General features: G+C 43.2%; 1 long non-coding RNA gene across 1 annotated transcript; it reads right to left on the bottom strand.

Annotated features, from left to right (window-relative positions):
• On the bottom strand, positions 333 to 1,449 carry LOC110429945. The gene is made up of 2 exons (XR_002447135.1): positions 797 to 1,449; positions 333 to 541 (listed from the first exon to the last, which is right to left on the bottom strand). It is a non-coding gene; the product is annotated as an uncharacterized LOC110429945 (long non-coding RNA).

The raw sequence follows: 13,183 nt of genomic DNA on the forward strand, positions 1-13,183 counted from the left end.
GATAGTTCCTTGACCGTTCTTATAAATAGATTTATAAATAGATTTGTAAGGCCGGCTGGTGTTTCTAGCCGCCACTATAAATATATTTATAAGGAATGCTCGAAACACCAGCTGCCCATGCAAATGCTATTTGTAGGGATGGATTTAACACCGGCCGTCCTTACAAATGCTATTTGTAGGGGCAGTTCTAGTACCAGCCGCCCCTACAACGAATTTCAAAAAAAAAATAATTATATGTATATAAAATCTGACCACAGCAGCACACATATATATATACATCGACAAGGCCACATATATGTATCCAATATGCATCCAAAAATGACAACTCCAAATGTCCAAATCACAAGCCAAATTATACAAGTACAAGTCCACAAGTACATCAAATTGTTATCAAAGGCCTAGAGATAGCCTTTTAAGCTCACAAAGGTGTTGGTATCTAGGATTACTATCTAAGTCGGAGTCTCGGGCAAAGGTCGCCGACGAGCTCTATGAGTTGATCATCCTTGTACGAGTCCTTTTTCTGAATTTTCTCTTTCATCCACTGCAAGATAAGAAGTTTAGGTCTAAGCTTTCATAACTTAATCTAATTTCTTATACTACGAGCAAAGAGATTCAAACTAACCAAATTCGGGTCTCTCCTATAGTTACTGGTGTTACTAATCATAACACATATATAATATCCACAATGTTGACTCTCAGGCCTCTGCTTGGGGAATTGTGTGTGTTTCGTATACGGAAATGTTAAGTAATGCTATATACAGCCACGTAATGTAGTGCCAAAGTAAGTTACACTTACCGAACATAGAGTTTTGATACCAAAATCGTGCTTCCTTTTTGGACAATGCCTTCTGTGATGTTCCTTGACATAGTGCATGAATACCCTATTTGATTGTAGATGCGGTTGGTGATTGAGCCGCCCTTACATATCGATCCATTTATAAGGGCGGCTGGTGTTCCTTACATATCGATCCATTTATAAGGGCGGCTGGAGGAACACCAGCCGCCCCTACAGTGCCATTTGCAAGGATGGCTAACCAGTTGGGGCTCGAGCACGCCACTGTAGTGGCGGCTTCAACACCAGTTGCCCTTAAAAAAGGGCCACGCATCCCGAGAAATCAAATTCTACGAAGTGCCACTGAAGCGAACGTCAAAATATAATCATGATAGGACAAGTACTGGCTTATTTGGAATGTATACTGGTACTAATCTAGATTTGGACGAGAGGCTCACCAACTAGTAAACTGTGCTCTGTGTGCGCTAGACCAAGATGGTAGGTAGTTTGACACAAGGTTTATACTGGTTCAAGCCTTCGCAGTGAGAAGTTCAGCTAATATTCCTCTTACACAAAGGGTTTGTAGTAGGGGTTACAAGCTATTTGAGAGAGGGTGGAGGTTCCCAAGTCCCTGATGGGAGGAGTTGGTGTTGATGGGTGGTGTGTTTGAGTGTTTGTGTCACCATTTCCCCTTTGTGTTGGAAACCCCAGGCCCTTTTATAGACGAAGGGTGAGGGTGTGCATGTGTTGGGAGTGACCAGAACTAAATAAGTCTTTAGGATACGCCTCCTTCCTTTAGTTGTGGATTAACAAGAGGCTCGGGCATGGTTGGAGTCCTCGAGCGGGGTTATATCTGTGTTTTGTCGCTGTGTCCTGAGAGCGTGTAGATCCCTGTTCATCATGTATCTACCTAAAATGGGCATTGTACCTTCCCCCGAGGGAGTTGGTGGCATAGCGAAGGTTAGGACGGCTGCTGTAACATCATGGTGGCCACTGTAATAGTATGGTGGTTACCGTAAAGCTATGAGGGCCTCGTTTGACGTGATGACCGTCATATTGGGACATGACATCCCCTGTCAGTACGTATGTGGGGTTCAATTGCCACTCGTCTTTGTCCTGAGGGATTGGTGATGTTGCGGGGATCACGACCTTTTCTGTCTCACCCGAGGTTCGTGGTTATCCCCTCGGGCGTGACGGCAGAGCGGTTAGGGGTCAAGAGTCTTTCTCCCCCTTTGGCGAGGTGGAAAAAAATCCCCCGAGACCATGTTAAGGTTAGTCCTACGTCGGGTGGAGCGTGGTAGCTCCCCGAGGCTTGGTCAGTTTGCTACGGGGTTAGGATCTATCCTCAGATAATCGAGGTTCGTCACTATGGTTTGTTATACTTAGATGGGTATCTATAATATTTATCTCCGACATTAATAGATTTAGTTTCCACACTAAGTACCCTTCTCCTAGTGTGATCATGAGCTTTACTATAGTTGCTTATCTCATAGGTTTGTGTCAATTATTGTGCAAATTTCGTGATAGATTCACTTGGCATGTTTAGTGCAAATTTTTTTGTAACTTATAAAATAAATAAATCATTAGTAAAGTATCTCTAATGATAAAATAAGTCCTAACAAAAATATATAATATTTATATAAAAAATTGAATAAGATGAATAGTCAAACAAAATGTCTAAACTTCTAAAACAACACTTTTTTTGACAGAGATAGTATATATTAATGTCCTTTCCTCTATTTTGTACTGTCGATATATGAAGTGACATGAATCTCTGGAGTCCTGGACCTGAAGATAGACGAGGTCTGTCGGGCGACCTGGCGACGGAGATGTCGAGCTTCTTGTCGCACGCCATCATCCATTCATCCGCAGGTTTCTCCGAGCAAGTTCCTGCAACAGGGTCTACTACTTATATTTACTTGAGCTTGTCTACCAAATCGACTAGCTATTTACTTATAACAAATTAATAAACAATATTTCTAGTTATACCTTATGAGCCAAGTGAACAGGCTAGCCTTTGAATAGTTTTTTATTAGCCTTAGAATATAAAGCCAGTTGAATACAGTTGTATAATCTTTGAAATAATATAATATACACTGGTACCACTACTTAATAGTATACGTACTACTAGCAGCTGGTTAAGCAAAATGTTTTATTTATTTTAAAAGTGTAGCTTGGCCGTTGATATATCCCGGACCCGCGGACGGCTGCGAGCGACCCAGCATTGACGTGCAGCTGAGTGGCGCCACACCTTAACACGCATGCCGGCCGCTGCCCATCGTCGTCTGACACCTCGTGAAGAAGAATGCGATGCAGCAGCAATAATCTCTTTTATGGCAAGGATGTATGAAAAAGAACATTTATTTGCTCGGAGGTCCTGAAGTAGATAGACGGAGAGGTGGCGCTCGGGCCCACGTGTCCTGCAGTTTAGAGCCACGGAGCCCAACTACTCGGCTCCCCGACAAAGAGACTGTTGGTTTGAGTTTACGTGGGGAATTTATCAACCATATTTTTTTTCTCATAATAAATTAATAAATAATATTTTTAGCTATAACTTTTCTGTCAAACGAATAGGCTAAAAGTATCAAACAACACCCGGATACACCCTTCCAAAACAAACAAAAAGCTGCAGTTAGTACCATTTGTTCCGATGTTCCATCTCTTTTATCCTCGTAAAATTCTCAAAAGATTGAAAGACAGTCACACATCACACTACATGGTCAAGCACTGCAGTGTGTGTGTTTTTGACACAAGTATTGCAGTGTGTTGGTGTGCAAGTACTGCAGTTTCTTTTAAACATCCATGTCCCCAGCCACAGCCACCTACCTACCTCCCTGCCCCTGCAGGCCGTGGCTGCCATCAATTGTGGGCGGCAATAGACAGCTCGTGCACGTTTATGACAAGCGGGGTAGATGTGTGTCGCCGTGTTCTGTGCCGTCCAATATGCGGGGCGGATGTGTGTCGCCATGTCTGCGTGGTCCATTCCATCCACCCTTTGCTCTCCTCTTGTCCAACTCCCATTGAGGCTAGGGCTAACAATAAAATTGGATCAGATCGGATCGGATTCCAGTGATCTTGCATAAATAAGTATCTTTTTTAGTTTTATCTTAGAATCAGATATGGATCATTCCGATATTAATATATATACTCCCTCTAGATTAGTATGCATGTTCGTAGCCATAAGATAAACATGATAATCATCTCAATTAGATTATATTACTCTAAGTCTATAGCACTAGCATGATATTAGGACAATCTACAAGAATAAATTCTAAGTATTCTAACTATACTGTCAAAGCATATTATGATTAGTGCAAGTACACCTAGCATCATCATTAGAAAAAGTTATATCTATACATAGTGATATTAGCAAGAAAGATTATGAACATAGCAAAAACATCCCTGTAATAAGGATGCTCTACAATCCTTATAATCGGGAGAAGAAATACAAAGGACTCAATAGGACTGTCACTCCCGCGATCTACCTCAAGCTCCAGACTATAAGGGGTAATCGTAGATAAATACGGTCTAGGCACCTCGCCTATACAATATCTATCACTTACCCATCAGCCTAATGAGTAAGGGCTATACGATCCTATACATAAACATAATTATAATCTAACTACGCTAAGCATATAATCAAAGTAGACTAAGAATAATATAATTAAGAACGTAAGCAAATAGAATAAAGTCAATTCCAATATATTCAAATAGATCAAAGTCATATTCATAGTTGTAAGAACTAATATAAATATAACAAAGAGAATAAAAGTTTACCAAGAACTAAAGATTGATCTGGACTCCAAGATTAACTTGACTCCTTCTAGATCTATTCCTATGTAGCTATGCTAAAGAACTATAGAGATCTAATTGAGATGGTGGCTAAGAATCCTATAGAGATAGATCCATTCGAGGGACCCCTCTTTGTCTAATTCAGAGAATAATGAACTATTCTATTTTCTCCTCCTTTCCAAGGGGGGCAGGGCCTTTATTTATAGCTCCCTAGGAAGCACCACATCCCTTGGATCAAACCGACTTAAACATGCGCTTAAGATTAATCCTCAAAGTCGGTGGAGATAGGATCCGTGAGGTTGAAGCTGATTGGATTCTGTCCCCAGGCAGCCGCCCCTGACAGGGTGGGGCGCCCGCCCGTGCCCTATGGCAGGTGGTGTCTTCCCGAGCCTTCTGGAGTATTCCTAAGTTGACGTTTCACGTGTTCTCTCTATGTAAATCTGACATGTGGACCTCCTTTGGTTCTTATTCTGATAACCCCCTACAGAAATAGACAATCGCCAAAACTTATGGAATTCTGTTAGTGATAAACCCTATAGCTAGATAGTATTCTCATTTTAATCCTTTCTCATGCTATGTTGACGGTTAAAAAGAGTACTTATCTACTGTCAACACTTGTGTGAGGGGGATAGCCGAGAAAATAGGAGACAGAACCCCTGCTAAAGCGAGTATACTCTTATGGACGCCCTGCCTTTTAAGAACTAGTTTGTACGTGAGGAGATCCTAATACCGAGCATGACCTGTCACGTCCTGCCAGTGCGCTCCTACCGTCCATCCAAATTAGCGACCATCAAAGGTGAGCCTTAGTCTAAGCACCACGCTTACACTAACTCTCATGACTCTAACTACCACGCAGATAGCTAAAGCTCCTATGCAAGATAGGACGATGAAACACACACAAGGAGTTGGTTACACGAAACCAATCCAACTAATATTACTAAGACAAGTACACAACAAGACTATAGTAACTATAGACTTGCACTAAGTAAATACTTAAGTAAATACTAAGTAAAGTAAAGAAAGAATAATATATTGATAAAAGTAAAGTCTTACAAAAGAGAAAAGGTACAAGAGCTATACCAGACTCTCTAGAAGACGGCTCTGGAGACCCCGAGCTTTACTTGACTCGACTCTAACTCCCACTCTAGACTAACTACTACTACACTACTTGATCCTTGAAGGATTGAGAGACTTGAAGCTTTGGTCTCTTCTAGGGATGCCTCTCAAGGGTGGAGGCAGCCTCTATTTATAGAGGAGGGAGAGGGGGTGTGCCACGTCAGCGATCTGTGTGCTCTATGCCTCTCCACCCTTGGACGAACTGACTTAGTAACCACCATAGATGGAAGGCCAAGGTAATTTGGACATGTGGAAGTTGTGATTGAGTCGGTGGGGAGCTAACCGACCAGGCTGGGCACCAAAGGGGGTCGCCCGACCCTTCTATGGCAAGTGGGCCTAGCCAGGGTCTTCTAGAAGGTGACCCCAGATGTCATGTGAAGTGGCTCCACCATTTGTCAAATATTTGTCATGTTGCTTGCTTACTTGTGGGCCCATGGATCCATGTGCAATGATCTTTTACCATTGGAAGTTGATCTGAGGGTGGAAATAGACTCCAGGGGTCTTCACATGGATTGTACTTCGAAGCTCAACTCTTGGTGGGACCATGATGGGGTCGCCCGACCCCCTCATTGGGTCTTTCCAAGGTGCATTTTCTTGTACAAGTGCAACCAGTTATGAATAAAATATGTTCATGTTACGCTATTCTTTCTTGATACCGAGGCCTGTTGAGGTGTTTTGAGTATGGATTTTTAGTGTATATCCACCATCAACAGAGAGAGAGAGAGCATAGGAGAACAGCGTGGAGAAGATGGGTTGGTTTAGATCGGGGAAGGAAGACGATGAGTTTTATAGGCTAAGGACCTTTAGTCCCAGGCCACAGCACACGTCGAGACTAAACGACCTTTAGTCACAGGCGATGTCACAAACCAAGACTAAAGGTTGTCTTTTAGTCCCAGCTCGTGGCACCGCTCAGGACTAAAGATTTACTTTTAGTCCTAGTTCGTGGAACCGCTCGAGACTAAAGGTTTCTCAGCGTGGGCTCCGAAAATGCAGCAGGCTTTTAGTCCTAATTCGTGTCATGGGCCACGACTAAAGGCTCAAAAATTGCAACTCCCGCCAGTTACAGGAGTGTTTAGTATTTATTTTTTCTTTCATTTTTTTAAATATGCTGAATCTTTTAACTGTATAATAAATTAAATACTTAACATAATTTTGTAAAAAAAACAATATGGATTTCCTTTTGCTTTAGGGTACACAGAAAAAATAGTAACCTAAACTCTTTTATTTTTCTTTCAAATATTGAATATAAATGTTATTAATATTTAGTATTTTGTTAATGCAAAAATATATTATTCACTTAAAATACATAAAACTATTTATTTTCAAGAGGAAATGTATTTTCACATCATTTAAACGTTAACATTTTGGGTTTTTTATCAGTTATTGTCCAAATCCACGATAGAAAAAGACGCCATCAAATAAGAATTTTATTTTTAACCTATAAAAAATAAGAAAATGCAGTATTTGGTTTTAATTGCATAGTAAATTAAATGCTAGGCATAATTTTTTTAAGTAATCTGAATTTTCTTTTGTTTAGTTAAAATAACTAAAACTAGGTCATTATCTAAATGTGTGCATAGAAATTAGTTTTTTCATCATTTTAACTTAATCTTTTGGTTTTTCATCGATCATTGTCCAAATGTGCGGCATAGAAATCCATCGTCAAATAAGAATTTCATTTTGAACATTTGAAGAATAAGAAAATATGACAGATATATCTAAAGTCACAATTATTACATAATATCTCTAAAACACACTATTAAACATCAATATATCAAGCAGGCACAACAGTGAACTTCTGAACGTATGACCCTTGGTTATGATCGTGTTGTAACCATGGAGTGTCCTTATTATTTAGCTAGATGCTTGGGTCTTTATTCACTATAAACAGTGTAATTCAATCATCCCTTTCATAATCTTCTGACTTGTCCTCAATTCCCACAATGTTTCTTTTTCTGAAAGAACTATATGACGCTTTGGCTCATTGACGATTCAGTTGTCATCCTTTTCCCCTCTCTTTGGTTTTGTAAACATGTCTTTTACATAGAACATATGAGTCACATCACCATCAGGACAAATGGTTCGTCTTTGTACCCAATATTGTTGAGGTCCACGGTTGTCATTCCATACTCCTTGTTGATTGTTACTCCTCCTCCAGTCATCTTCACCCATTAACACCGAAACAAAGGCACTGTAAAATTAGGTGTGTAGTCTAGTTTCCATACCAGTCGTATACTCAAGAGAAGGAATACAAAGGACTCAACAAGACTATAACACTCCAAATTTTTGAATTTCAAATTTAGTTTAAATTTGATTTAATTTTTGGCTCAATTTGAAGTTTTGGGAATTATTAAATAATTTACAAAATTAAATAAAATTAAATATAAGGTAGAAACATGTTTGAGTTTGCATTCATGCTGCAGCACAATTTTTGCTTGATTTTATTTATTTGTTTGTTTGTGCCTTTATTTGAGTTTTGGAGCAATAATTAAATAGGAGAAATCTGTTAAAAAAAAGAGAAAAAAATGGGCAACGCCCCCCCCCCACTCGGCCCAGCCGCAGCAGCTGCGCGCCCCAGCCCAGCTCCACTCCACCCGCAGTCGCTGACGCATGGGTCCCGCAGGTGGGGCCCACCCGCCAGGGAGTCTTCCCCTACCTCCGTCCGAGACGGAAACAACCGCCGCCTCCGCTCCGGATTCCGCGCAAGCCCGCGCCCCGAGGTTCGCCTCGGGCTATAAATAGCGTCCCTCGGCCGCCCGCACGCCCCCCCAAAACCCTAGTGCAAAACCCGAGCCGCAAGTTCGCAGCGCCGCCATCGGAATCCGCGCCGCCGCCGTCGAGCTTCTCTTTGCCGTCGACGTTTCACGAAGGTGAGGCCTCCATCGTGCTCGTCTCGCCGAGCCGCGCCCGCCCATGCCCTCTGCTCGGCCAGCCGAGCCCTGTAGCGCCGCCGCCGGGAGCTCCGAGCGGCGCCAATGGCGCCACCGCCGCCCGCCGGCCGCCTCCAGCGCGCGCACCCGCCCCGCTCCGGCGCGCGGTCCACCGTGGACCGCGGCCCAGCGCCCCCGTGCGGCCGGTCCACGTGGACCGGGTCCACGCAGCCGCCGGCGCCACTCCCGCAGGCGCGGTCCACCATGGACCGCGGCCGCCTTGCCCCGCGCCCTGGTCCACCGCACTGTGCCGTGGACCGGCCAGCCCGCGCGCCCCTGCCGTTTTGCAAAAAGGCCCCTGCCTTTCTTTGAAATTAACCCGCGGCCCAGCTGAGTTCAAAAATAATTAGAAATGTGCCCCTGGTTTTGCTTAATAGCCCCTGCAGCCGTCGGTTTTTGCAGATTTAATCCAAATTCCTTTTTAATTCAGTTTTAATTAGTTTTTATTACGAAAAATAGTTCAGTTTATCTACAGAAATGCCATTCAACTTGTTTTAGCCATAACTTTTGCATCGTAACTCCGATTTAGGTGATTCTGGTCGCTATGGTTTCGTTTCGTCGAGTAGAATACAGTAGTGCAGTTGCTTTCTGTTTTCGCATGCTTTGGTGTACTGTTTCTGATTAAGTTTGTTTGCTTGCATGTATTGTTCCTATGATTGATGATTGTCGCGTATAGCCAACGAGACGTTCGTGAAGGAAGAGGTTCCGGATCCCACTGAGTTCGAGCAACCCGACATCGATCAAGGCAAGTGCAGACACCGTTTGCTCATTTTGAACCTATTCATTAATGTCATTTACTTTATATGCATGTGTCCAATGAATGCAAACCCTAAGGACATGACTAGCTTTACTTACTATTCCTTGTTCACCTGGGGTTATGTATATGGGTAGTCTAGGCTATACTAGGTTTGCTTAGCTGCTCTACTCATCTTATACACATGCCTAAACAAGTAATAATCTCTACTCAACTTGATGCTTAAACTGTGTTGAATCTTTGGTCACTGCGGTGATGGCGATGTTGGATGCTTGCGAGCATCGTGATGATGGTGGTGACAGGGGGAGCGGGTACCGTTGGTGGTCCGGTTTGCCGGGCGTACCCGTCTCTGCTCTCCGTAAGGACTTACTCAGGGAGCGGCCCCCTGGGACTTACAGTGCAGCTCCAAGCTATATGGCTCTGGCTTGACTAATTAGCAGGACCTCCACTAGTAGGGTGTTACTTTCCGGGTAGGCGTGAGGAAGTAACTTGGGTAATGAATATTAAGTTAGCGGCTGCTCGGTACGCCATGGCTATGGGTATCGACTGTCGAGCGCCCCGGCGAAAACTCACGAGTGGCATCCTATTAGTTGGACCCTGTGAAAGGTCTCGTGGTGAGACCCTGCCTGCTCACCTTGGTAGTGTTTTGGGGAGTCATGACCCCGGGCATATGGGAATCACGACTTGGAGTGAACGTGCACACCTCTGCAGAGTGTAAAACTGATATATCAGCCGTGCTCACGGTCACGAGCGGCCCAGACCCTCACTTGATGAGCAAATTGGATTCACTGGATACTTGGAGATGGAACTTGGCGAGGTTGCTACCTCGTGTTTTGGCGGAATGGCTATTCCGTGTTGGCAGGATTGCTATCCTGTGGTAATAATTGGGGTTAATCCCTGGATTACTATAATAATTAGGATAGTCCTTTAAAAGATGCTAATTACTACTTACACTAAATAAGGGTTGGGTTTATGCTACTCATAATTAGTAGTAGGTTGTTCTGATAATAGTCATAATTAAAAGTGATCAACTAAAATGCTACTGCAGTCAAACCAAGACAGTTTTACCTTGTTTTATGCCTTGCATGTCATTACTTTCCGTCTGTGCTTGCTGAGTTCGACATGAGCTCACCCTTGCTATAATCATTAAAGGTTGCTCGGACGATCAGGAGTACAATTGCGATTTCTCTGAGGACTACCCTGAGTCTCCTGGTTGTTAGGCTCATGTGGTTCTGCCGTCGACCTTCCTGTGGCAAGGTGGTCCTGCTACATCGACGTTTAGTTTCCCCTTTATTTATGGAACAGTTTAGCTTATGTTTCCCCTTCGCACTTTGATAAACATTTGGCTTGTAATAATGGTACATTTACTCTCATTTATGTAATCCGTTTGAACACTGTGTTTTGTACCATTGATGATGTCGGTCCATGTGTGTGAATTTGAGATCCTGGTGCACATGTGATTTGGCACCCGAATGCTCTTTACATCCGGGTGTGACAGAAGTGGTATCAAAGCCGTGTTGACCGTAGGATCACGCAGCCTAGTTAGAAACAGCCGTTTAGATTGTCCCTTTTTGGGTGGAATACACCCTTGGATCTACTAACTGTCTTACTAACCTGTCTCATTAGACTTTATCTACTAGCCTTATCTACTTACTTCTACTAACAGTTCAGTTTATTCACTTACTTCCTGCATTTATTACCTTGTTATCAGTTATTGCTTTCTATTTCTCATATTGCATTTATATTCTTGTTTCAACTTTTACTACTTGTTATTTGAATCTTTTCTTTTATACCTTGTCATTTATTATCATTCTACTCATATTACCTTCTTGTTCCTTGTTTTTCATTTATTACTTGAGTTATGTTTTATTTCTGCCTTGACAATAAATATCATTACCTTGTTTTTACTTTATACCTTCATTACTTGTTTTCCATATCTCGCCATAAATACCACCAAAGTTCATATTGTTCATCCATTGTATAATCTTGGTTCATCTTCATTACACATACACTTTTACCTTCATTTGTGTTATTCATTTATCTATCATTGTCATGATCTATTAACCGTTTCCTGCATGTCTATGATCTTTTGCATAAGTAGATGACTCGCCATCTGACCTGCCACAAGAGCGTTATTCGTTTCCGTCCTGTTCAAGCTGTGGAGTTCTCGTTGACTGGTCGCGTGGATAACATCGTGTTCCAGCCTAACCAGCATCTCGATGACGATGCTAACCTCCAAGACGCGGAACCCTATGAAGGACAACAACCACCTCAAGCTCTGGTGGTGCATGGAAGGGCGCCTTGCTGGGCAGCTGGAGGAGATGATGCCTTCGGTGATGATGATGACATGGATGATGATGATGAGGATGCACCTGGAGGACCTGGAGGACCCGGAGGACCCGGTGGACCTGGAGGACTTGGAGGTCAAGATGGACTTTTTGCTGCTGATGATGGGTGGATTGTGACAGTCTGCACAAGGGATGGTGGAGAGTGTTTCTTCCACAGCGAGCTGAAGCGTCTCCTTGACCAGCAACTAGGACATGGCATGTTCTCAGTGGAGTACCGCAGTGAGCACTGGAGTCACCCAGACTACCCGGCGTACTGGAAGGTCTGGGCACACGTCGGTAGGCCTAACCCGACGCTGAGGGCACTGAGGATCATGTCCATACATGAAGCTGTGGCAGAGAGGTCTACCCAGATGGCTGGCATTAATGATGCTGCTCGCCGGGCTTTCTACGCATACCGTGATCACTTCTTCGAGGAGATCAGCCAGGATGAGCACCGCTACTACCCTCGCCGTCGCCGTGGAGAGTTGGCGATGACTATTGCTTCCACCACTGATGAGCAAGACCCCCGCGTGCACAGGACTGTCAAGCTGGTGGCGGTCACTAACACCGAGCTCAACAGTTCACTAGTGGAGCTGAAGCAAGTCAGGAAGGAGCTGGACGACGCCAGGAAGAGGATAGCGCAGCTGGAGGCTCAGATCACTGGAGTGCCACCGCCTTCACCTAAGTGGCCTGCTTTCTCTCCGCCTCGTGAAGATCCAGCCTATGGAGATGCCAGCGCTCGTACTACTATAGAATAGGAGCTATTCCCAGCTTAGTAATAAATAGTGCCACGCTTAGAACGTTAGCACGATCTTAGTTATGCGAGTCTAGTGTTTAGTCTTTTGCTTAGTGTGCGTTGCTTGGTCTGTGTGAGAACTTGATTTATTATTGTGTTAATGGTGTGATTTGGTTCTTTGTAATGAGTGCGATGAGTTGTGGGTCATGTCCACAACGCATCAAGAACAAGATTAAGTATTAAGTTTATATGAGATAGTTGGTTTGGGTTATCATCGGTCTCCTTTATTTGTGCTTTATCATATTTCATATCGCTTCATCTTATCAGTCTTACTTTATCATGATCAGTTCAGTATCTATATATTACATCTGTTATGAGTACTGTGTTTATCAACTGAGAAAGGAAAGTGACTATCAGCTGGTTCATACTTTGAGGAAAGATTATTACATTGTAGTTTACATTACAGCTCAGGCTTACACATATGAACTACATCTAATTTTATTATATTATTTCTATACATCAGATGCCTGTCAACACCAGGAGCAACACCAATGGAGGAAACAACGGGCAGTCCAACAACAACAACAATGATCACAGTGGGACTAATGCCAACCCTCCTCCTCCGGGGAATCAGCCCATGACCATAGAGCAGTTGATGACTATGCAGACTCAGCTGATGCAAGGGATGGCCCATATTATGAACCACATGCAGCAGAACCAAAATCAGAATCAGAACCAACATCAAGGAGGTAACAA

This window comes from Sorghum bicolor, chromosome 8, assembly GCF_000003195.3.
Source record: "Sorghum bicolor cultivar BTx623 chromosome 8, Sorghum_bicolor_NCBIv3, whole genome shotgun sequence".
Lineage (NCBI taxonomy): Eukaryota > Viridiplantae > Streptophyta > Magnoliopsida > Poales > Poaceae > Sorghum > Sorghum bicolor.